General features: G+C 55.1%; 8 non-coding genes and 4 pseudogenes across 8 annotated transcripts; all 12 read left to right on the forward strand.

Annotated features, from left to right (window-relative positions):
• Window positions 1–2,002: 2,002 nt before the first annotated feature.
• On the forward strand, window positions 2,003–2,184 carry LOC137354192 (U2 spliceosomal RNA). The gene has a single exon (XR_010970311.1). It is a non-coding gene; the product is annotated as a U2 spliceosomal RNA (small nuclear RNA).
• Window positions 2,185–2,572: 388 nt separating this feature from the next.
• On the forward strand, window positions 2,573–2,763 carry LOC137353807 (U2 spliceosomal RNA). Its single transcript, XR_010969959.1, has one exon. It is a non-coding gene; the product is annotated as a U2 spliceosomal RNA (small nuclear RNA).
• Window positions 2,764–3,151: 388 nt separating this feature from the next.
• LOC137355191 (U2 spliceosomal RNA) lies at window positions 3,152–3,342 on the forward strand. The gene has a single exon (XR_010970828.1). It is a non-coding gene; the product is annotated as a U2 spliceosomal RNA (small nuclear RNA).
• Window positions 3,343–3,730: 388 nt separating this feature from the next.
• Window positions 3,731–3,839, forward strand: LOC137354547 (U2 spliceosomal RNA; annotated as a pseudogene).
• Window positions 3,840–9,039: 5,200 nt separating this feature from the next.
• Window positions 9,040–9,226, forward strand: LOC137354369 (U2 spliceosomal RNA). Its single transcript, XR_010970398.1, has one exon. It is a non-coding gene; the product is annotated as a U2 spliceosomal RNA (small nuclear RNA).
• A 386-nt stretch (window positions 9,227–9,612) lies between these two features.
• On the forward strand, window positions 9,613–9,803 carry LOC137353852 (U2 spliceosomal RNA). The gene has a single exon (XR_010970004.1). It is a non-coding gene; the product is annotated as a U2 spliceosomal RNA (small nuclear RNA).
• Window positions 9,804–10,189: 386 nt separating this feature from the next.
• Window positions 10,190–10,380, forward strand: LOC137353853 (U2 spliceosomal RNA). The gene has a single exon (XR_010970005.1). It is a non-coding gene; the product is annotated as a U2 spliceosomal RNA (small nuclear RNA).
• A 388-nt stretch (window positions 10,381–10,768) lies between these two features.
• LOC137354139 (U2 spliceosomal RNA) lies at window positions 10,769–10,961 on the forward strand. Its single transcript, XR_010970287.1, has one exon. It is a non-coding gene; the product is annotated as a U2 spliceosomal RNA (small nuclear RNA).
• Window positions 10,962–15,080: 4,119 nt separating this feature from the next.
• Window positions 15,081–15,268, forward strand: LOC137354375 (U2 spliceosomal RNA). Its single transcript, XR_010970402.1, has one exon. It is a non-coding gene; the product is annotated as a U2 spliceosomal RNA (small nuclear RNA).
• A 388-nt stretch (window positions 15,269–15,656) lies between these two features.
• Window positions 15,657–15,765, forward strand: LOC137354548 (U2 spliceosomal RNA; annotated as a pseudogene).
• A 5,200-nt stretch (window positions 15,766–20,965) lies between these two features.
• LOC137354315 (U2 spliceosomal RNA) lies at window positions 20,966–21,146 on the forward strand (annotated as a pseudogene).
• A 386-nt stretch (window positions 21,147–21,532) lies between these two features.
• LOC137354549 (U2 spliceosomal RNA) lies at window positions 21,533–21,641 on the forward strand (annotated as a pseudogene).
• The last annotated feature ends 2,602 nt before the right edge of the window (window positions 21,642–24,243 follow it).

Consider the following 24,243-nt stretch of genomic DNA (forward strand, 5'->3'; position numbering starts at 1 on the left):
ACCCCGATCAGACCTGTACTGTACCCGGCAGGAAGATCTCTGATAGCCTCGCGCTACTCAGGGATACGATCGCCTACGTACGGGACAGGAGGGTGGACACCTGCCTCATCAGCCTGGACCAGGAGAAGGCTTTTGACAGGATATCGCACACCTACATGATGGACGTGCTTTCCAAAATGGGGTTTGGGGAGGGAATCTGCAATTGGATCCAACTGCTCTACACAAACATCAGTAGCGCAGTGTCAGTCAACGGGTGGGAATCTGAAAGTTTCCCGATCAAATCTGGAGTCAGACAGGGCTGTCCTCTGTCCCCGGTCTTGTTTGTTTGCTGTATTGAACCCTTTGCTGAGTCTATTAGGAAGGATGCGAGCATAAGAGGGGTGACAATCCCAGGCAGCGGAGGCACTCAGGTCAAAACCTCCCTGTACATGGATGACGTCGCCGTCTTCTGCTCGGATCCGCTGTCCGTGCGCAGACTGATGAGCATCTGCGACCAGTTCGAACTGGCCTCGGGAGCCAAAGTTAACCACGGCAAGAGCGAGGCCATGTTCTTTGGGAACTGGGCTGACCGATCCTTTGTCCCCTTCACCGTCAGGTCAGATTACCTGAAGGTGCTGGGGATATGGTTCGGAAGGGCCGGGGCGTGCACCAAAACATGGGAGGAGCGAGTAGCCAAGGTACGACAAAAGTTGGGCATGTGGGGGCAGCGATCTCTCTCCATTGTGGGTAAGAACCTGGTCATCAGGTGCGAGGCGCTCACGTTGTTGCTCTACGTGGCGCAGGTCTGGCCCATACCCCACTCCTGTGCCGTGGCAGTCACCCGAGCCATTTTCCGCTTCGTCTGGGGATCTAAAATGGACCGGGTCCGGAGGGACACGATGTTCAAATCTCTGGACATGGGCGGGAAAAATGTACCCAACGTGGCCCTCATCCTGATGACCACCTTCGTGTGCGGCTGCATCAAGCTATGTGTAGATCCCCAGTACGCAAACTCCAAGTGTCACTACGTGCTGAGGTTCTATCTGTCCCCGGTGTTGCGAAGGATGGGCCTGGTCACATGGCCGCGGAACGCTCCGTGCAGTTGGGACGTGCCGTACCACCTATCCTTCGTGGAGCAGTTTCTGCGGAAAAACACCTTTGACCACCGGTCCATCAGGCAGTGGTCTGCACGGAATGTCCTCAAGGCCCTACGGGAAAAGGAAACGGTGGATCCTGTCGGATGGTTCCCCGAGCAGACCGTCAAAGTCATTTGGCGGAATGCCTCATCACCAGAACTTTCAAACAAGCACCAAGACGTAGCTTGGCTGGTGGTGAGAAGGGCCCTCCCCGTCAGATCCTTCATGCACACCCGAAGTCTCGCCCCCTCCGCACAGTGCCCCCGCGTTGGCTGTGGTGGGGAAGAGACGGTCGCCCACCTCCTCCTGGAATGTGCCTTTGCAAAGCAGGTGTGGAAAGAGATGCAGTGGTTTTTGTCAAGGTTCATCCCAAGCAGCTCTGTAACACAGGAGTCTGTGCTCTACGGGCTGTTCCCAGGGACGCACACCGAGACAAACATCAACTGCTGCTGGAGGACTATCAATTCGGTGAAAGACGCCCTTTGGTCTGCCCGAAACTTGCTGGTCTTCCAGCGCAAAGAGTTGTCCACCACCGAATGTTGCAGACTGGCACATTCCAAGGTCCAGGACTACGTGCTGAGGGACGCACTAAAGCTTGGGGCAGCCGCAGCAAAGGCTCAATGGGGAAAGACCACAGTGTAAGGTTCCCCCACCAAGCTAGACTGAGGGGCTGGATCCATGGGAAACCCCTCGAACTGTATCGTTAATATTCTGAATTGCTGTAAATGTAAAACTGTAATTGACATGACAATTGAGAAACGGAAGGGTTGGGAAGAAACTCATGACAGTATTGAAGGAAACTGATCTCCCTTGCAATGTTTGTATTTTTTGGTGCTGTTTGGAAACTGTTTGGCAATGTAATTTTTACAGATTTTTATGAATAAAGTATATTTTGGAAATAAAAAAAAAAAAAGTATCTGTTCTTATCAGTTTAATATCTGATACGTCCCCTATCTGGGGACCAAATATTAAATTGATTTTTGGGACAGGGAGATGGAGCAGGGGCTTGCCCCGTCCACTCCATGCATCCACCTGGTATTGCAGTGTTTCCAGGAGCGGTGCAGCTTCCCCCCTCCATGGGGGCGAGACCCCTGCTGAAAAATAGAATTCGCAATAGTGACGGCGCTGCTGCTCGGCTGACTTTGCTGCAGTTTTCCGTGGGTGCTACGCTGTTCCCTGTTGGATTGCCCCGCAGTTGCAGGCCGCCCCTTGCTGCCCAGCGCGCGCGGTTGTCTTTATTCCTGCGCAATGCCTCGCGCAGAAGCGCAAGGAATGGCTGCGCGTGGCATGCACGCGTGCTTTCCTTTCTGCTTGCAAGGCCCGGCAACAAAAGGAGCTCTGGCTCAAAGACCGCCCGCCGTCGCCTCTTTCGCCCGAGGCTCGCCCACCCGGCGGCTGCTTTGACGTAGAGGCCGCACGCCGGGCCTGACGCGCGCAGCAAACGCAGTTTTACGGCCATCGCTTCTCGGCCTTTTGGCTAAGATCAAGTGTAGTATCTGTTCTTATCAGTTTAATATCTGATACGTCCCCTGTCTGGGGACCAAATATTAAATTGATTTTTGGGACAGGGAGATGGAGCAGGGGCTTGCCCCGTCCACTCCATGCATCCACCTGGTATTGCAGTGTTTCCAGGAGCGGTGCAGCTTCCCCCCTCCACGGGGGCGAGACCCCTGCTGAAAAATAGAATTCGCAATAGTGACGGCGCTGCTGCTCGGCTGACGTTGCTGCAGTTTTCCGTGGGCGCTACGCTGCCCCCTGTTGGATTGCCCCGCAGTTGCAGGCCGCCCCTTGCTGCCCAGCGCGCGCGGTTGTCTTTATTCCTGCGCAATGCCTCGCGCAGAAGCGCAAGGAATGGCTGCGCGTGGCATGCACGCGTGCTTTCCTTTCTGCTTGCAAGGCCCGGCAACAAAAGGAGCTCTGGCTCAAAGACCGCCCGCCGTCGCCTCTTTCGCCCGAGGCTCGCCCACCCGGAGGCTACTTTGACGTAGAGGCCGCACGCCGGGCCTGACGCGCGCAGCAAACGCAGTTTTACGGCCATCGCTTCTCGGCCTTTTGGCTAAGATCAAGTGTAGTATCTGTTCTTATCAGTTTAATATCTGATACGTCCCCTATCTGGGGACCAAATATTAAATTGATTTTTGGGACAGGGAGATGGAGCAGGGGCTTGCCCCGTCCACTCCATGCATCCACCTGGTATTGCAGTGTTTCCAGGAGCGGTGCAGCTTCCCCCCTCCACGGGAGCGAGACCCCTGCTGAAAAATAGAATTCGCAATAGTGACGGCGCTGCTGCTCGGCTGACTTTGCTGCAGTTTTCCGTGGGCGCTACGCTGCCCCCTGTTGGATTGCCCCGCAGTTGCAGGCCGCCCCTTGCTGCCCAGCGCGCGCGGTTGTCTTTATTCCTGCGCAATGCCTCGCGCAGAAGCGCAAGGAATGGCTGCGCGTGGCATGCACGCGTGCTTTCCTTTCTGCTTGCAAGGCCCGGCAACAAAAGGAGCTCTGGCTCAAAGACCGCCCGCCGTCGCCTCTTTCGCCCGAGGCTCGCCCACCCGGAGGCTACTTTGACGTAGAGGCCGCACGCCGGGCCTGACGCGCGCAGCAAACGCAGTTTTACGGCCATCGCTTCTCGGCCTTTTGGCTAAGATCAAGTGTAGTATCTGTTCTTATCAGTGCTTATTTGATTGAGAAGAGACCATGATCATTGCTTTTTGATCCTGGGGAAGCTTTGAGTAAAATGGCTATAACCAATTTTCGAGCTTCGGGCCAGGGAGTGCGCAACACCGTTCGGGTGGTCGTGAAGGACAAGGAAGGAGATGCACCGGTCGATCGCACCTTCTTCATCAAGAAAATTCTCTTCGATTGCTGCGGATTTCAAGCGACGGACGTCTTCTGCCTGCAGGATTTCCCCAGCAGTGGATACTTCGACGTGACGTTCCGGAACGTGGCGGGATGCATCAAGTTCCTGAAGGCGTTCAAGGAGAAAGGGGACCGGGCGCCACTGTCGATCCTCACAGCGGAGCCGCTCTTCACGCTTCCGTCACAACGGGACCGGGTGGTGACGATTCACCTCTACAACCCCCATGTTCCGGTGGTGGATGTACTCACCTTTCTCGCCAGGTACGTCGAGGTGGCCGGCAGCAGCACTGATGTCAAGGACCCCTTTGGGATCTGGACCAGCAAGCGGCAGGTCAAGGTGACCTTGAAGGTAGATCCCAGTGGAGCCATCATCCACCCTCCCTCCAGCTTCGCTATCGGGGGAAGTCGAGGCTTCTTGGTCTACGCTGGGCAGCCCAGAGTTTGTCGCACCTGTGGCAAATCTGGTCACATGGCAGCCAACTGCAGCACGGTTGTTTGCAAGAACTGCAAGGAGGAAGGCCATCAGACCAAGGACTGTAAGCAGACTAAGTGTTGCAACTTGTGCGGTGCGGCAGGCCATCTCTACAAGACCTGTCCCAAACGTTGTCAAAGCTATGCTCAGGCGGCAAGGTCCAAGGAATGGCCGGGCGAAGGTTCGACGAAGGCGTCCGCTGTTCGAAAGGAGACCAGCAACCTTCTCCGCAGTGAGGAACTTCAACCTGAGAAGGAAGGGGAGGCGGCTGAAACCAACGACCCAGCACCTACCCAGCGCCCGGAAACCCCTCCCCCACAGACAGAATCAATGGAGGAGGAGGCAGCAGATGGACAAACAGGTCAGTGGCAAGTGGTCCAGAGGAGAACCACAAAGAAAAAACATCCCAAAGCCACCACCCAAACCAGTGGCAAGAGGAGGCTCTCTTCTGAATCAGACTGCAACAACTCCTCTTCACTGGACGGGGAAATGCTGGAACGACAGCCCCTTCAAAAGAGGCGGCAGAACTCCGAGATGGATGATAAAGCATCCCAGCCCCCGGGCACTGGAAGCTGTGATGGGCCCAGCGTGCCCCAACCCCAATGCCCCACACGTAACGACGTGGCCAACGCATCTCAGCTCCAGGACACCGGGAGCAAAGACACGTCTGGCGCACCTGAGCTCCGGGAGACCGGGAGCTGTGATGTTTTCGAGGAGGAACAGATGGAAGCAGCTGAGGACAACCCAATCCTCTCTGCCTACAAGACCCCCCCGATGTCACCCGAGCGGCACAAACCCTGCAGGAAAAATCAGGAGGGGTTTCTGAGCCCAACCAACGTGAAACTGCTTGCGCATACGATGGGTATGCAGGAACATCCCGAAGGGGAAGGACTGGGACTAGCGAGGACAAATGGTATGGGAAGCAACAACTAATTTTTATTAAAAAATGGGTGTAAGAATTGCTTCCATTAATGTGCGTAGCATTAAATCGACTACGCGATGTGTTTCAACCTTGGATTACCTTGCCAAGGTCAAAGCTGACCTACTGTTTCTGCAGGAGTGTGGAATACCACACCTCAGCACCTACAGGCAGTGGTCGCGATGGTGGTCCCACGGGCCATCGATCTGGTCGGGGGGTAATGACTGCCGTTCCTCCGGCCTGGGTATTCTGCTGCGGGGAGGTAACTTCACCATCTCCGAAGTTAAGGAGGTGGTGGGCGGCCGCCTCCTCGTAGCAGACGTGATGTACAACAACGCTCCGCTCCGGTTGATCAACGTGTACGCCCCGGTACAACGCAGCGAGCGGCTGACCGTCTTCCAGCAGCTCCCACTGCTGCTGGCGACGTCCAGGCCGGTCATCCTAGGCGGTGACTTCAACTGCATCATCGATGCGGCTGGACGATCCGGCAGTGACGACAGCAAACTGGACGCTACGTCCAGATTCCTAGTAGAAACAGTTAAGGATGCCAAACTGCACGACGTCTTCAGCAAACCTGCAGACGGAGCGCAGCGCAGATACACATGGTCAAGATCGGACGGGTCTGCCCGTTCCAGGATTGACTTCCTGTTTGTGTCCCGTGCTGTCACGGTCGGATCCACCGACGTCAAGCCGGTGTTCTTCTCCGACCACTGCCTCTTACTGGCCGACTGTCACTTACAGGACGACCAGCGGGTTGGCAGAGGGACGTGGAAGCTCAATGCGACACTGCTGACCCCAGAGAACGTTGAGGAACTCAAAAGGGATTACAAAGGTTGGAGGACCGTGAAACCCCTCTTTGAGTCTCCAGTTCACTGGTGGGAAGCGATTAAGGAGAACATCAAGAGGTTCTTCATCCACAAAGGTGTTCAGAAGGCGAGAGAGAGACAGAGGGAACTGTCCCGACTCCAGAAAATTATGCAAAATCTACTCCGGTTGCAGTCAATGGGGGTCGAGGTCAAGGAGGACCTCCAAGAGGTGAAGAGCCAGCAGGCCTCGCTCTTTGCCAAGGAGGCCTCCAAGATCATCTTCCGGTCCAGAGTCCGCTCCATCGAGCAGGATGAGACGTGCTCGCGTTACTTCTTCCAAAAGGTACACAGAGAGAGCTCTGTTATCAGCAGCCTGAAGGAAGAAGATGGCTCGGTAACGTCTTCGCAGTCCGACATACTAAGGATCAGCAAATCCTTTTATGCTGGGCTGTATGACGCGAAGCCCACAGACAGCAGAGCCTCCCAGTCCTTCCTGTCATCTATCACAGAGGTCTTAGATGACAGCAGGAGGGAGGGACTGGACAAGCCGCTAACTCTGGACGAGCTGACAAAGGCCGTCGAGTCTTTCGAGGCGAGTAAAACTCCCGGGAGCGACGGCTTACCGGTCGAGTTGTACTCGGCCCTGTGGGACTGGGTCGGCCCGGACCTGCTGGAAGTATACGAGAGTATGCTCCTGGCCGGTAGCATGTCAGAATCCATGAGAAAAGGCATCATCACCCTCATTTACAAGCAGAAGGGGGAGAGGGTAGAAATCAGAAATTGGCGGCCCATCTCACTGCTTAATGTTGATTACAAGATTCTGTCCAAAGTCATAGCCAGTCGAGTCAAGTCTGCTCTGGAGTTGGTGATTCACCCCGATCAGACCTGTACTGTACCCGGCAGGAAGATCTCTGATAGCCTCGCGCTACTCAGGGATACGATCGCCTACGTACGGGACAGGAGGGTGGACACCTGCCTCATCAGCCTGGACCAGGAGAAGGCTTTTGACAGGATATCGCACACCTACATGATGGACGTGCTTTCCAAAATGGGGTTTGGGGAGGGAATCTGCAATTGGATCCAACTGCTCTACACAAACATCAGTAGCGCAGTGTCAATCAACGGGTGGGAATCTGAAAGTTTCCCGATCAAATCTGGAGTCAGACAGGGCTGTCCTCTGTCCCCGGTCTTGTTTGTTTGCTGTATTGAACCCTTTGCTGAGTCTATTAGGAAGGATGCGAGCATAAGAGGGGTGACAATCCCAGGCAGCGGAGGCACTCAGGTCAAAACCTCCCTGTACATGGATGACGTCGCCGTCTTCTGCTCGGATCCGCTGTCCGTGCGCAGACTGATGAGCATCTGCGACCAGTTCGAACTGGCCTCGGGAGCCAAAGTTAACCACGGCAAGAGCGAGGCCATGTTCTTTGGGAACTGGGCTGACCGATCCTTTGTCCCCTTCACCGTCAGGTCAGATTACCTGAAGGTGCTGGGGATATGGTTCGGAAGGGCCGGGGCGTGCACCAAAACATGGGAGGAGCGAGTAGCCAAGGTACGACAAAAGTTGGGCATGTGGGGGCAGCGATCTCTCTCCATTGTGGGTAAGAACCTGGTCATCAGGTGCGAGGCGCTCACGTTGTTGCTCTACGTGGCGCAGGTCTGGCCCATACCCCACTCCTGTGCCGTGGCAGTCACCCGAGCCATTTTCCGCTTCGTCTGGGGATCTAAAATGGACCGGGTCCGGAGGGACACGATGTTCAAATCTCTGGACATGGGCGGGAAAAATGTACCCAACGTGGCCCTCATCCTGATGACCACCTTCGTGTGCGGCTGCATCAAGCTATGTGTAGATCCCCAGTACGCAAACTCCAAGTGTCACTACGTGCTGAGGTTCTATCTGTCCCCGGTGTTGCGAAGGATGGGCCTGGTCACATGGCCGCGGAACGCTCCGTGCAGTTGGGACGTGCCGTACCACCTATCCTTCGTGGAGCAGTTTCTGCGGAAAAACACCTTTGACCACCGGTCCATCAGGCAGTGGTCTGCACGGAATGTCCTCAAGGCCCTACGGGAAAAGGAAACGGTGGATCCTGTCGGATGGTTCCCCGAGCAGACCGTCAAAGTCATTTGGCGGAATGCCTCATCACCAGAACTTTCAAACAAGCACCAAGACGTAGCTTGGCTGGTGGTGAGAAGGGCCCTCCCCGTCAGATCCTTCATGCACACCCGAAGTCTCGCCCCCTCCGCACAGTGCCCCCGCGTTGGCTGTGGTGGGGAAGAGACGGTCGCCCACCTCCTCCTGGAATGTGCCTTTGCAAAGCAGGTGTGGAAAGAGATGCAGTGGTTTTTGTCAAGGTTCATCCCAAGCAGCTCTGTAACACAGGAGTCTGTGCTCTACGGGCTGTTCCCAGGGACGCACACCGAGACAAACATCAACTGCTGCTGGAGGACTATCAATTCGGTGAAAGACGCCCTTTGGTCTGCCCGAAACTTGCTGGTCTTCCAGCGCAAAGAGTTGTCCACCACCGAATGTTGCAGACTGGCACATTCCAAGGTCCAGGACTACGTGCTGAGGGACGCACTAAAGCTTGGGGCAGCCGCAGCAAAGGCTCAATGGGGAAAGACCACAGTGTAAGGTTCCCCCACCAAGCTGGACTGAGGGGCTGGATCCATGGGAAACCCCTCGAACTGTATCATTAATATTCTGAATTGCTGTAAATGTAAAACTGTAATTGACATGACAATTGAGAAACGGAAGGGTTGGGAAGAAACTCATGACAGTATTGAAGGAAACTGATCTCCCTTGCAATGTTTGTATTTTTTGGTGCTGTTTGGAAACTGTTTGGCAATGTAATTTTTACAGATTTTTATGAATAAAGTATATTTTGGAAATAAAAAAAAAAAAAAAAAAAAATCTGTTCTTATCAGTTTAATATCTGATACGTCCCCTATCTGGGGACCAAATATTAAATTGATTTTTGGGACAGGGAGATGGAGCAGGGGCTTGCCCCGTCCACTCCATGCATCCACCTGGTATTGCAGTGTTTCCAGGAGCGGTGCAGCTTCCCCCCTCCACGGGAGCGAGACCCCTGCTGAAAAATAGAATTCGCAATAGTGACGGCGCTGCTGCTCGGCTGACTTTGCTGCAGTTTTCCGTGGGCGCTACGCTGCCCCCTGTTGGATTGCCCCGCAGTTGCAGGCCGCCCTTTGCTGCCCAGCGCGCGCGCGTCTTTTTTCCTGCGCAACGCCTCGCGCAGAAGCGCGAGGAATGGCTGCGCGTGGCATGCACGCGTGCTTTCCTTTCTGCTTGCAAGGCCCGGCAACAAAAGGAGCTCTGGCTCAAAGACCGCCCGCCGTCGCCTCTTTCGCCCGAGGCTCGCCCACCCGGCGGCTACTTTGACGTAGAGGCCGCACGCCGGGCCTGACGCGCGCAGCAAACGCAGTTTTACGGCCATCGCTTCTCGGCCTTTTGGCTAAGATCAAGTGTAGTATCTGTTCTTATCAGTTTAATATCTGATGCGTCCCCTATCTGGGGACCAAATATTAAATTGATTTTTGGGACAGGGAGATGGAGCAGGGGCTTGCCCCGTCCACTCCATGCATCCACCTGGTATTGCAGTGTTTCCAGGAGCGGTGCAGCTTCCCCCCTCCACGGGAGCGAGACCCCTGCTGAAAAATAGAATTCGCAATAGTGACGGCGCTGCTGCTCGGCTGACTTTGCTGCAGTTTTCCGTGGGCGCTACGCTGCCCCCTGTTGGATTGCCCCGCAGTTGCAGGCCGCCCTTTGCTGCCCAGCGCGCGCGCGTCTTTTTTCCTGCGCAACGCCTCGCGCAGAAGCGCGAGGAATGGCTGCACGTGGCATGCACGCGTGCTTTCCTTTCTGCTTGCAAGGCCCGGCAACAAAAGGAGCTCTGGCTCAAAGACCGCCCGCCGTCGCCTCTTTCGCCCGAGGCTCGCCCACCCGGCGGCTACTTTGACGTAGAGGCCGCACGCCGGGCCTGACGCGCGCAGCAAACGCAGTTTTACGGCCATCGCTTCTCGGCCTTTTGGCTAAGATCAAGTGTAGTATCTGTTCTTATCAGTTTAATATCTGATGCGTCCCCTATCTGGGGACCAAATATTAAATTGATTTTTGGGACAGGGAGATGGAGCAGGGGCTTGCCCCGTCCACTCCATGCATCCACCTGGTATTGCAGTGTTTCCAGGAGCGGTGCAGCTTCCCCCCTCCATGGGGGCGAGACCCCTGCTGAAAAATAGAATTCGCAATAGTGACGGCGCTGCTGCTCGGCTGACTTTGCTGCAGTTTTCCGTGGGTGCTACGCTGTTCCCTGTTGGATTGCCCCGCAGTTGCAGGCCGCCCCTTGCTGCCCAGCGCGCGCGGTTGTCTTTATTCCTGCGCAATGCCTCGCGCAGAAGCGCAAGGAATGGCTGCGCGTGGCATGCACGCGTGCTTTCCTTTCTGCTTGCAAGGCCCGGCAACAAAAGGAGCTCTGGCTCAAAGACCGCCCGCCGTCGCCTCTTTCGCCCGAGGCTCGCCCACCCGGAGGCTACTTTGACGTAGAGGCCGCACGCCGGGCCTGACGCGCGCAGCAAACGCAGTTTTACAGCCATCGCTTCTCGGCCTTTTGGCTAAGATCAAGTGTAGTATCTGTTCTTATCAGTTTAATATCTGATACGTCCCCTATCTGGGGACCAAATATTAAATTGATTTTTGGGACAGGGAGATGGAACAGGGGCTTGCCCAAACCAGTGGCAAGAGGAGGCTTTCATCTGAATCAGACTGCAACAACTCCTCTTCACTGGACGGGGAAATGCTGGAACGACAGCCCCTTCAAAAGAGGCGGCAGAACTCCGAGATGGATGATCAAGCATCCCAGCCCCCGGGCACTGGAAGCTGTGATGGGTCCGGCGTGCCCCAACCCCAATTCCCCACACGTAACGACGTGGCCAACGCATCTCAGCTCCGGGACACCGGGAGCAAAGACACGTCTGGCGCACCTGAGCTCCGGGAGACCGGGAGCTGTGATGTTTTCGAGGAGGAACAGATGGAAGCAGCTGAGGACAACCCAATCCTCTCTGCCTACAAGACCCCCCCGATGTCACCCGAGCGGCACAAACCCTGCAGGAAAAATCAGGAGGGGTTTCTGAGCCCAACCAACGTGAAACTGCTTGCGCATACGATGGGTATGCAGGAACATCCCGAAGGGGAAGGACTGGGACTAGCGAGGACAAATGGTATGGGAAGCAACAACTAATTTTTAGTAAAAAATGGGTGTAAGAATTGCTTCCATTAATGTGCGTAGCATTAAATCGACTACGCGATGTGTTTCAACCTTGGATTACCTTGCCAAGGTCAAAGCTGACCTACTGTTTCTGCAGGAGTGTGGAATACCACACCTCAGCACCTACAGGCAGTGGTCGCGATGGTGGTCCCACGGGCCATCGATCTGGTCGGGGGGTAATGACTGCCGTTCCTCCGGCCTGGGTATTCTGCTGCGGGGAGGTAACTTCACCATCTCCGAAGTTAAGGAGGTGGTGGGCGGCCGCCTCCTCGTAGCAGACGTGATGTACAACAACGCTCCGCTCCGGTTGATCAACGTGTACGCCCCGGTACAACGCAGCGAGCGGCTGACCGTCTTCCAGCAGCTCCCACTGCTGCTGGCGACGTCCAGACCGGTCATCCTAGGCGGTGACTTCAACTGCATCATCGATGCGGCTGGACGATCCGGCAGTGACGACAGCAAACTGGACGCTACGTCCAGATTCCTAATAGAAACAGTTCAGGATGCCAAACTGCACGACGTCTTCAGCAAACCTGCAGACGGAGCGCAGCGCAGATACACATGGTCAAGATCGGACGGGTCTGCCCGTTCCAGGATTGACTTCCTGTTTGTGTCCCGTGCTGTCACGGTCGGATCCACCGACGTCAAGCCGGTGTTCTTCTCCGACCACTGCCTCTTACTGGCCGACTGTCACTTACAGGACGACCAGCGGGTTGGCAGAGGGACGTGGAAGCTCAATGCGACACTGCTGACCCCAGAGAACGTTGAGGAACTCAAAAGGGATTACAATGGTTGGAGGACCGTGAAACCCCTCTTTGAGTCTCCAGTTCACTGGTGGGAAGCGATTAAGGAGAACATCAAGAGGTTCTTCATCCACAAAGGTGTTCAGAAGGCGAGAGAGAGACAGAGGGAACTGTCCCGACTCCAGAAAATTATGCAAAATCTACTCCGGTTGCAGTCAATGGGGGTCGAGGTCAAGGAGGACCTCCAAGAGGTGAAGAGCCAGCAGGCCTCGCTCTTTGCCAAGGAGGCCTCCAAGATCATCTTCCGGTCCAGAGTCCGCTCCATCGAGCAGGATGAGACGTGCTCGCGTTACTTCTTCCAAAAGGTACACAGAGAGAGCTCTGTTATCAGCAGCCTGAAGGAAGAAGATGGCTCGGTAACGTCTTCGCAGTCCGACATACTAAGGATCAGCAAATCCTTTTATGCTGGGTTGTATGACGCGAAGCCCACAGACAGCAGAGCCTCCCAGTCCTTCCTGTCATCTATCACAGAGGTCTTAGATGACAGCAGGAGGGAGGGACTGGACAAGCCGCTAACTCTGGACGAGCTGACAAAGGCCGTCGAGTCTTTCGAGGCGAGTAAAACTCCCGGGAGCGACGGCTTACCGGTCGAGTTGTACTCGGCCCTGTGGGACTGGGTCGGCCCGGACCTGCTGGAAGTATACGAGAGTATGCTCCTGGCCGGTAGCATGTCAGAATCCATGAGAAAAGGCATCATCACCCTCATTTACAAGCAGAAGGGGGAGAGGGTAGAAATCAGAAATTGGCGGCCCATCTCACTGCTTAATGTTGATTACAAGATTCTGTCCAAAGTCATAGCCAGTCGAGTCAAGTCTGCTCTGGAGCTGGTGATTCACCCCGATCAGACCTGTACTGTACCCGGCAGGAAGATCTCTGATAGCCTCGCGCTACTCAGGGATACGATCGCCTACGTACGGGACAGGAGGGTGGACACCTGCCTCATCAGCCTGGACCAGGAGAAGGCCTTTGACAGGATATCGCACACCTACATGATGGACGTGCTTTCCAAAATGGGGTTTGGGGAGGGAATCTGCAATTGGATCCAACTGCTCTACACAAACATCAGTAGCGCAGTGTCAATCAACGGGTGGGAATCTGAAAGTTTCCCGATCAAATCTGGAGTCAGACAGGGCTGTCCTCTGTCCCCGGTCTTGTTTGTTTGCTGTATTGAACCCTTTGCTGAGTCTATTAGGAAGGATGCGAGCATAAGAGGGGTGACAATCCCAGGCAGCGGAGGCACTCAGGTCAAAACCTCCCTGTACATGGATGACGTCGCCGTCTTCTGCTCGGATCCGCTGTCCGTGCGCAGACTGATGAGCATCTGCGACCAGTTCGAACTGGCCTCGGGAGCCAAAGTTAACCACGGCAAGAGCGAGGCCATGTTCTTTGGGAACTGGGCTGACCGATCCTTTGTCCCCTTCACCGTCAGGTCAGATTACCTGAAGGTGCTGGGGATATGGTTCGGAAGGGCCGGGGCGTGCACCAAAACATGGGAGGAGCGAGTAGCCAAGGTACGACAAAAGTTGGGCATGTGGGGGCAGCGATCTCTCTCCATTGTGGGTAAGAACCTGGTCATCAGGTGTGAGGCGCTCACGTTGTTGCTCTACGTGGCGCAGGTCTGGCCCATACCCCACTCCTGCGCCGTGGCAGTCACCCGAGCCATTTTCCGCTTCGTCTGGGGATCTAAAATGGACCGGGTCCGGAGGGACACGATGTTCAAATCTCTGGACATGGGCGGGAAAAATGTACCCAACGTGGCCCTCATCCTGATGACCACCTTCGTGTGCGGCTGCATCAAGCTATGTGTAGATTCCCAGTACGCAAACTCCAAGTGTCACTACGTGCTGAGGTTCTATCTGTCCCCGGTGTTGCGAAGGATGGGCCTGGTCACATTGCCGCGGAACGCTCCGTGCAGTTGGGACGTGCCGTACCACCTATCCTTCGTGGAGCAGTTTCTGCGGAAAAACACCTTTGACCACCGGTCCATCAGGCAGTGGTCTGCACGGAATGTCCTCAAGGCCCTACGGGAAAAGGAAACGGTGGATCCTGTCGGATGGTTCCCCGAGCAGACCGTCAAAGTCATTTGGCGGAATGCCTCATCACCAGAACTTTCAAACAAGCACCAAGACGTAGCTTGGCTGGTGGTGAGAAGGGCCCTCCCCGTCAGATCCTTCATGCACACCCGAAGTCTCGCCCCCTCCGCACAGTGCCCCCGCGTTGGCTGTGGTGGGGAAGAGACGGTCGCCCACCTCCTCCTGGAATGTGCCTTTGCAAAGCAGGTGTGGAAAGAGATGCAGTGGTTTTTGTCAAGGTTCATCCCAAGCAGCTCTGTAACACAGGAGTCTGTGCTCTACGGGCTGTTCCCAGGGACGCACACCGAGACAAACATCAACTGCTGCTGGAGGACTATCAATTCGGTGAAAGACGCCCTTTGGTCTGCCCGAAACTTGCTGGTCTTCCAGCGCAAAGAGTTGTCCACCACCGAATGTTGCAGACTGGCACATTCCAAGGTCCAGGACTACGTGCTGAGGGACGCACTAAAGCTTGGGGCAGCCGCAGCAAAGGCTCAATGGGGAAAGACCACAGTGTAAGGTTCCCCCACCAAGCTAGACTGAGGGGCTGGATCCATGGGAAACCCCTCGAACTGTATCGTTAATATTCTGAATTGCTGTAAATGTAAAACTGTAATTGACATGACAATTGAGAAACGGAAGGGTTGGGAAGAAACTCATGACAGTATTGAAGGAAACTGATCTCCCTTGCAATGTTTGTATTTTTTGGTGCTGTTTGGAAACTGTTTGGCAATGTAATTTTTACAGATTTTTATGAATAAAGTATATTTTGGAAATAAAAAAAAAAAAAAAAAAAAAATCTGTTCTTATCAGTTTAATATCTGATACGTCCCCTATCTGGGGACCAAATATTAAATTGATTTTTGGGACAGGGAGATGGAGCAGGGGCTTGCCCCGTCCACTCCATGCATCCACCTGGTATTGCAGTGTTTCCAGGAGCGGTGCAGCTTCCCCCCTCCACGGGAGCGAGACCCCTGCTGAAAAATAGAATTCGCAATAGTGACGGCGCTGCTGCTCGGCTGACTTTGCTGCAGTTTTCCGTGGGCGCTACGCTGCCCCCTGTTGGATTGCCCCGCAGTTGCAGGCCGCCCCTTGCTGCCCAGCGCGCGCGGTTGTCTTTATTCCTGCGCAATGCCTCGCGCAGAAGCGCAAGGAATGGCTGCGCGTGGCATGCACGCGTGCTTTCCTTTCTGCTTGCAAGGCCCGGCAACAAAAGGAGCTCTGGCTCAAAGACCGCCCGCCGTCGCCTCTTTCGCCCGAGGCTCGCCCACCCGGAGGCTACTTTGACGTAGAGGCCGCACGCCGGGCCTGACGCGCGCAGCAAACGCAGTTTTACGGCCATCGCTTCTCGGCCTTTTGGCTAAGATCAAGTGTAGTATCTGTTCTTATCAGTGCTTATTTGATTGAGAAGAGACCATGATCATTGCTTTTTGATCCTGGGGAAGCTTTGAGTAAAATGGCTATAACCAATTTTCGAGCTTCGGGCCAGGGAGTGCGCAACACCGTTCGGGTGGTCGTGAAGGACAAGGAAGGAGATGCACCGGTCGATCGCACCTTCTTCATCAAGAAAATTCTCTTCGATTGCTGCGGATTTCAAGCGACGGACGTCTTCTGCCTGCAGGATTTCCCCAGCAGTGGATACTTCGACGTGACGTTCCGGAACGTGGCGGGATGCATCAAGTTCCTGAAGGCGTTCAAGGAGAAAGGGGACCGGGCGCCACTGTCGATCCTCACAGCGGAGCCGCTCTTCACGCTTCCGTCACAACGGGACCGGGTGGTGACGATTCACCTCTACAACCCCCATGTTCCGGTGGTGGATGTACTCACCTTTCTCGCCAGGTACGTCGAGGTGGCCGGCAGCAGCACTGATGTCAAGGACCCCTTTGGGATCTGGACCAGCAAGCGGCAGGTCAAGGTGACCTTGAAGGTAGATCCCAGTGGAGCCATCATCCACCCTCCCTCCAGCTTCGCTATCGGGGGAAGTCGAGGCTTCTTGGTCTACGCTGGGCAGCCCAGAGTTTGTCGCACCTGTGGCAAATCTGGTCACATGGCAGCCAACTGCAGCACGGTTGTTTGCAAGAACTGCAAGGAGGAAGGCCATCAGACCAAGGACTGTAAGCAGACTAAGTGTTGCAACTTGTGCGGTGCGGCAGGCCATCTCTACAAGACCTGTCCCAAACGTTGTCAAAGCTATGCTCAGGCGGCAAGGTCCAAGGAATGGCCGGGCGAAGGTTCGACGAAGGCGTCCGCTGTTCGAAAGGAGACCAGCAACCTTCTCCGCAGTGAGGAACTTCAACCTGAGAAGGAAGGGGAGGCGGCTGAAACCAACGACCCAGCACCTACCCAGCGCCCGGAAACCCCTCCTCCACAGACAGAATCAATGGAGGAGGAGGCAGCAGATGGACAAACAGGTCAGTGGCAAGTGGTCCAGAGGAAAACCACAAAGAAAAAACATCCCAAAGCCACCACCCAAACCAGTGGCAAGAGGAGGCTTTCATCTGAATCAGACTGCAACAACTCCTCTTCACTGGACGGGGAAATGCTGGAACGACAGCCCCTTCAAAAGAGGCGGCAGAACTCCGAGATGGATGATCAAGCATCCCAGCCCCCGGGCACTGGAAGCTGTGATGGGTCCGGCGTGCCCCAACCCCAATTCCCCACACGTAACGACGTGGCCAACGCATCTCAGCTCCGGGACACCGGGAGCAAAGACACGTCTGGCGCACCTGAGCTCCGGGAGACCGGGAGCTGTGATGTTTTCGAGGAGGAACAGATGGAAGCAGCTGAGGACAACCCAATCCTCTCTGCCTACAAGACCCCCCCGATGTCACCCGAGCGGCACAAACCCTGCATGAAAAATCAGGAGGGGTTTCTGAGCCCAACCAACGTGAAACTGCTTGCGCATACGATGGGTATGCAGGAACATCCCGAAGGGGAAGGACTGGGACTAGAGAGGACAAATGGTATGGGAAGCAACAACTAATTTTTAGTAAAAAATGGGTGTAAGAATTGCTTCCATTAATGTGCGTAGCATTAAATCTACTACGCGATGTGTTTCAACCTTGGATTACCTTGCCAAGGTCAAAGCTGACCTACTGTTTCTGCAGGAGTGTGGAATACCACACCTCAGCACCTACAGGCAGTGGTCGCGATGGTGGTCCCACGGGCCATCGATCTGGTCGGGGGGTAATGACTGCCGTTCCTCCGGCCTGGGTATTCTGCTGCGGGGAGGTAACTTCACCATCTCCGAAGTTAAGGAGGTGGTGGGCGGCCGCCTCCTCGTAGCAGACGTGATGTACAACAACGCTCCGCTCCGGTTGATCAACGTGTACGCCCCGGTACAACGCAGCGAGCGGCTGACCGTCTTCCAGCAGCTCCCACTGCTGCTGGCGACGTCCAGGCCGGTCATCCTAGGCGGTGACTTCAACTGCATCATCGATGCGGCTGGACGATCCGGCAGTGACGACAGAAAACTGGACGCTACGTCCAGATTCCTCATAGAAACAGTTAAGGATGCCAAACTGCACGACGTCTTCAGCAAACCTGCAGACGGAGCGCAGCGCAGATACACATGGTCAAGATCAGACGGGTCTGCCCGTTCCAGGATTGACTTCCTGTTTGTTTCCCGTGCTGTCACGGTCGGATCCACCGACGTCAAGCCGGTGTTCTTCTCCGACCACTGCCTCTTACTGGCCGACTGTCACTTACAGGACGACCAGCGGGTTGGCAGAGGGACGTGGAAGCTCAATGCGACACTGCTGACCCCAGAGAACGTTGAGGAACTCAAAAGGGATTACAAAGGTTGGAGGACCGTGAAACCCCTCTTTGAGTCTCCAGTTCACTGGTGGGAAGCGATAAAGGAGAACATCAAGAGGTTCTTCATCCACAAAGGTGTTCAGAAGGCGAGAGAGAGACAGAGGGAACTGTCCCGACTCCAGAAAATTATGCAAAATCTACTCCGGTTGCAGTCAATGGGGGTCGAGGTCAAGGAGGACCTCCAAGAGGTGAAGAGCCAGCAGGCCTCGCTCTTTGCCAAGGAGGCCTCCAAGATCATCTTCCGGTCCAGAGTCCGCTCCATCGAGCAGGATGAGACGTGCTCGCGTTACTTCTTCCAAAAGGTACACAGAGAGAGCTCTGTTATCAGCAGCCTGAAGGAAGAAGATGGCTCGGTAACGTCTTCGCAGTCCGACATACTAAGGATCAGCAAATCCTTTTATGCTGGGCTGTATGACGCGAAGCCCACAGACAGCAGAGCCTCCCAGTCCTTCCTGTCATCTATCACAGAGGTCTTAGATGACAGCAGGAGGGAGGGACTGGACAAGCCGCTAACTCTGGACGAGCTGACAAAGGCCGTCGAGTCTTTCGAGGCGAGTAAAACTCCCGGGAGCGACGGCTTACCGGTCGAGTTGTACTCGGCCCTGTGGGACTGGGTCGGCCCGGACCTGCTGGAAGTATACGAGAGTATGCTCCTGGCCGGTAGCATGTCAGAATCCATGAGAAAAGGCATCATCACCCTCATTTACAAGCAGAAGGGGGAGAGGGTAGAAATCAGAAATTGGCGGCCCATCTCACTGCTTAATGTTGATTACAAGATTCTGTCCAAAGTCATAGCCAGTCGAGTCAAGTCTGCTCTGGAGCTGGTGATTCACCCCGATCAGACCTGTACTGTACCCGGCAGGAAGATCTCTGATAGCCTCGCGCTACTCAGGGATACGATCGCCTACGTACGGGACAGGAGGGTGGACACCTGCCTCATCAGCCTGGACCAGGAGAAGGCTTTTGACAGGATATCGCACACCTACATGATGGACGTGCTTTCCAAAATGGGGTTTGGGGAGGGAATCTGCAATTGGATCCAACTGCTCTACACAAACATCAGTAGCGCAGTGTCAATCAACGGGTGGGAATCTGAAAGTTTCCCGATCAAATCTGGAGTCAGACAGGGCTGTCCTCTTTCCCCGGTCTTGTTTGTTTGCTGTATTGAACCCTTTGCTGAGTCTATTAGGAAGGATGCGAGCATAAGAGGGGTGACAATCCCAGGCAGCGGAGGCACTCAGGTCAAAACCTCCCTGTACATGGATGACGTCGCCGTCTTCTGCTCGGATCCGCTGTCCGTGCGCAGACTGATGAGCATCTGCGACCAGTTCGAACTGGCCTCGGGAGCCAAAGTTAACCACGGCAAGAGCGAGGCCATGTTCTTTGGGAACTGGGCTGACCGATCCTTTGTCCCCTTCACCGTCAGGTCAGATTACCTGAAGGTGCTGGGGATATGGTTCGGAAGGGCCGGGGCGTGCACCAAAACATGGGAGGAGCGAGTAGCCAAGGTACGACAAAAGTTGGACATGTGGGGGCAGCGATCTCTCTCCATTGTGGGTAAGAACCTGGTCATCAGGTGCGAGGCGCTCACGTTGTTGCTCTACGTGGCGCAGGTCTGGCCCATACCCCACTCCTGCGCCGTGGCAGTCACCCGAGCCATTTTCCGCTTCGTCTGGGGATCTAAAATGGACCGGGTCCGGAGGGACACGATGTTCAAATCTCTGGACATGGGCGGGAAAAATGTACCCAACGTGGGCCTCATCCTGATGACCACCTTCGTGTGCGGCTGCATCAAGCTATGTGTAGATCCCCAGTACGCAAACTCCAAGTGTCACTACGTGCTGAGGTTCTATCTGTCCCCGGTGTTGCGAAGGATGGGCCTGGTCACATTGCCGCGGAACGCTCCGTGCAGTTGGGACGTGCCGTACCACCTATCCTTCGTGGAGCAGTTTCTGCGGAAAAACACCTTTGACCACCGGTCCATCAGGCAGTGGTCTGCACGGAATGTCCTCAAGGCCCTACGGGAAAAGGAAACGGTGGATCCTGTCGGATGGTTCCCCGAGCAGACCGTCAAAGTCATTTGGCGGAATGCCTCATCACCAGAACTTTCAAACAAGCACCAAGACGTAGCTTGGCTGGTGGTGAGAAGGGCCCTCCCCGTCAGATCCTTCATGCACACCCGAAGTCTCGCCCCCTCCGCACAGTGCCCCCGCGTTGGCTGTGGTGGGGAAGAGACGGTCGCCCACCTCCTCCTGGAATGTGCCTTTGCAAAGCAGGTGTGGAAAGAGATGCAGTGGTTTTTGTCAAGGTTCATCCCAAGCAGCTCTGTAACACAGGAGTCTGTGCTCTACGGGCTGTTCCCAGGGACGCACACCGAGACAAACATCAACTGCTGCTGGAGGACTATCAATTCGGTGAAAGACGCCCTTTGGTCTGCCCGAAACTTGCTGGTCTTCCAGCGCAAAGAGTTGTCCACCACCGAATGTTGCAGACTGGCACATTCCAAGGTCCAGGACTACGTGCTGAGGGACGCACTAAAGCTTGGGGCAGCCGCAGCAAAGGCTCAATGGGGAAAGACCACAGTGTAAGGTTCCCCCACCAAGCTGGACTGAGGGGCTGGATCCATGGGAAACCCCTCGAACTGTATCATTAATATTCTGAATTGCTGTAAATGTAAAACTGTAATTGACATGACAATTGAGAAACGGAAGGGTTGGGAAGAAACTCATGACAGTATTGAAGGAAACTGATCTCCCTTGCAATGTTTGTATTTTTTGGTGCTGTTTGGAAACTGTTTGGCAATGTAATTTTTACAGATTTTTATGAATAAAGTATATTTTGGAAATAAAAAAAAAAAAAAATCTGTTCTTATCAGTTTAATATCTGATACGTCCCCTATCTGGGGACCAAATATTAAATTGATTTTTGGGACAGGGAGATGGAGCAGGGGCTTGCCCCGTCCACTCCATGCATCCACCTGGTATTGCAGTGTTTCCAGGAGCGGTGCAGCTTCCCCCCTCCACGGGAGCGAGACCCCTGCTGAAAAATAGAATTCGCAATAGTGACGGCGCTGCTGCTCGGCTGACTTTGCTGCAGTTTTCCGTGGGCGCTACGCTGCCCCCTGTTGGATTGCCCCGCAGTTGCAGGCCGCCCTTTGCTGCCCAGCGCGCGCGCGTCTTTTTTCCTGCGCAACGCCTCGCGCAGAAGCGCGAGGAATGGCTGCGCGTGGCATGCACGCGTGCTTTCCTTTCTGCTTGCAAGGCCCGGCAACAAAAGGAGCTCTGGCTCAAAGACCGCCCGCCGTCGCCTCTTTCGCCCGAGGCTCGCCCACCCGGAGGCTACTTTGACGTAGAGGCCGCACGCCGGGCCTGACGCGCGCAGCAAACGCAGTTTTACGGCCATCGCTTCTCGGCCTTTTGGCTAAGATCAAGTGTAGTATCTGTTCTTATCAGTGCTTATTTGATTGAGAAGAGACCATGATCATTGCTTTTTGATCCTGGGGAAGCTTTGAGTAAAATGGCTATAACCAATTTTCGAGCTTCGGGCCAGGGAGTGCGCAACACCGTTCGGGTGGTCGTGAAGGACAAGGAAGGAGATGCACCGGTCGATCGCACCTTCTTCATCAAGAAAATTCTCTTCGATTGCTGCGGATTTCAAGCGACGGACGTCTTCTGCCTGCAGGATTTCCCCAGCAGTGGATACTTCGACGTGACGTTCCGGAACGTGGCGGGATGCATCAAGTTCCTGAAGGCGTTCAAGGAGAAAGGGGACCGGGCGCCACTGTCGATCCTCACAGCGGAGCCGCTCTTCACGCTTCCGTCACAACGGGACCGGGTGGTGACGATTCACCTCTACAACCCCCATGTTCCGGTGGTGGATGTACTCACCTTTCTCGCCAGGTACGTCGAGGTGGCCGGCAGCAGCACTGATGTCAAGGACCCCTTTGGGATCTGGACCAGCAAGCGGCAGGTCAAGGTGACCTTGAAGGTAGATCCCAGTGGAGCCATCATCCACCCTCCCTCCAGCTTCGCTATCGGGGGAAGTCGAGGCTTCTTGGTCTACGCTGGGCAGCCCAGAGTTTGTCGCACCTGTGGCAAATCTGGTCACATGGCAGCCAACTGCAGCACGGTTGTTTGCAAGAACTGCAAGGAGGAAGGCCATCAGACCAAGGACTGTAAGCAGACTAAGTGTTGCAACTTGTGCGGTGCGGCAGGCCATCTCTACAAGACCTGTCCCAAACGTTGTCAAAGCTATGCTCAGGCGGCAAGGTCCAAGGAATGGCCGGGCGAAGGTTCGACGAAGGCGTCCGCTGTTCGAAAGGAGACCAGCAACCTTCTCCGCAGTGAGGAACTTCAACCTGAGAAGGAAGGGGAGGCGGCTGAAACCAACGACCCAGCACCTACCCAGCGCCCGGAAACCCCTCCCCCACAGACAGAATCAATGGAGGAGGAGGCAGCAGATGGACAAACAGGTCAGTGGCAAGTGGTCCAGAGGAGAACCACAAAGAAAAAACATCCCAAAGCCACCACCCAAACCAGTGGCAAGAGGAGGCTCTCTTCTGAATCAGACTGCAACAACTCCTCTTCACTGGACGGGGAAATGCTGGAACGACAGCCCCTTCAAAAGAGGCGGCAGAACTCCGAGATGGATGATAAAGCATCCCAGCCCCCGGGCACTGGAAGCTGTGATGGGCCCAGCGTGCCCCAACCCCAATGCCCCACACGTAACGACGTGGCCAACGCATCTCAGCTCCAGGACACCGGGAGCAAAGACACGTCTGGCGCACCTGAGCTCCGGGAGACCGGGAGCTGTGATGTTTTCGAGGAGGAACAGATGGAAGCAGCTGAGGACAACCCAATCCTCTCTGCCTACAAGACCCCCCCGATGTCACCCGAGCGGCACAAACCCTGCAGGAAAAATCAGGAGGGGTTTCTGAGCCCAACCAACGTGAAACTGCTTGCGCATACGATGGGTATGCAGGAACATCCCGAAGGGGAAGGACTGGGACTAGCGAGGACAAATGGTATGGGAAGCAACAACTAATTTTTATTAAAAAATGGGTGTAAGAATTGCTTCCATTAATGTGCGTAGCATTAAATCGACTACGCGATGTGTTTCAACCTTGGATTACCTTGCCAAGGTCAAAGCTGACCTACTGTTTCTGCAGGAGTGTGGAATACCACACCTCAGCACCTACAGGCAGTGGTCGCGATGGTGGTCCCACGGGCCATCGATCTGGTCGGGGGGTAATGACTGCCGTTCCTCCGGCCTGGGTATTCTGCTGCGGGGAGGTAACTTCACCATCTCCGAAGTTAAGGAGGTGGTGGGCGGCCGCCTCCTCGTAGCAGACGTGATGTACAACAACGCTCCGCTCCGGTTGATCAACGTGTACGCCCCGGTACAACGCAGCGAGCGGCTGACCGTCTTCCAGCAGCTCCCACTGCTGCTGGCGACGTCCAGGCCGGTCATCCTAGGCGGTGACTTCAACTGCATCATCGATGCGGCTGGACGATCCGGCAGTGACGACAGCAAACTGGACGCTACGTCCAGATTCCTAGTAGAAACAGTTAAGGATGCCAAACTGCACGACGTCTTCAGCAAACCTGCAGACGGAGCGCAGCGCAGATACACATGGTCAAGATCGGACGGGTCTGCCCGTTCCAGGATTGACTTCCTGTTTGTGTCCCGTGCTGTCACGGTCGGATCCACCGACGTCAAGCCGGTGTTCTTCTCCGACCACTGCCTCTTACTGGCCGACTGTCACTTACAGGACGACCAGCGGGTTGGCAGAGGGACGTGGAAGCTCAATGCGACACTGCTGACCCCAGAGAACGTTGAGGAACTCAAAAGGGATTACAAAGGTTGGAGGACCGTGAAACCCCTCTTTGAGTCTCCAGTTCACTGGTGGGAAGCGATTAAGGAGAACATCAAGAGGTTCTTCATCCACAAAGGTGTTCAGAAGGCGAGAGAGAGACAGAGGGAACTGTCCCGACTCCAGAAAATTATGCAAAATCTACTCCGGTTGCAGTCAATGGGGGTCGAGGTCAAGGAGGACCTCCAAGAGGTGAAGAGCCAGCAGGCCTCGCTCTTTGCCAAGGAGGCCTCCAAGAT

The sequence above is a fragment of the Heterodontus francisci genome, chromosome 41 (genome assembly GCF_036365525.1).
Source record: "Heterodontus francisci isolate sHetFra1 chromosome 41, sHetFra1.hap1, whole genome shotgun sequence".
Lineage (NCBI taxonomy): Eukaryota > Metazoa > Chordata > Chondrichthyes > Heterodontiformes > Heterodontidae > Heterodontus > Heterodontus francisci.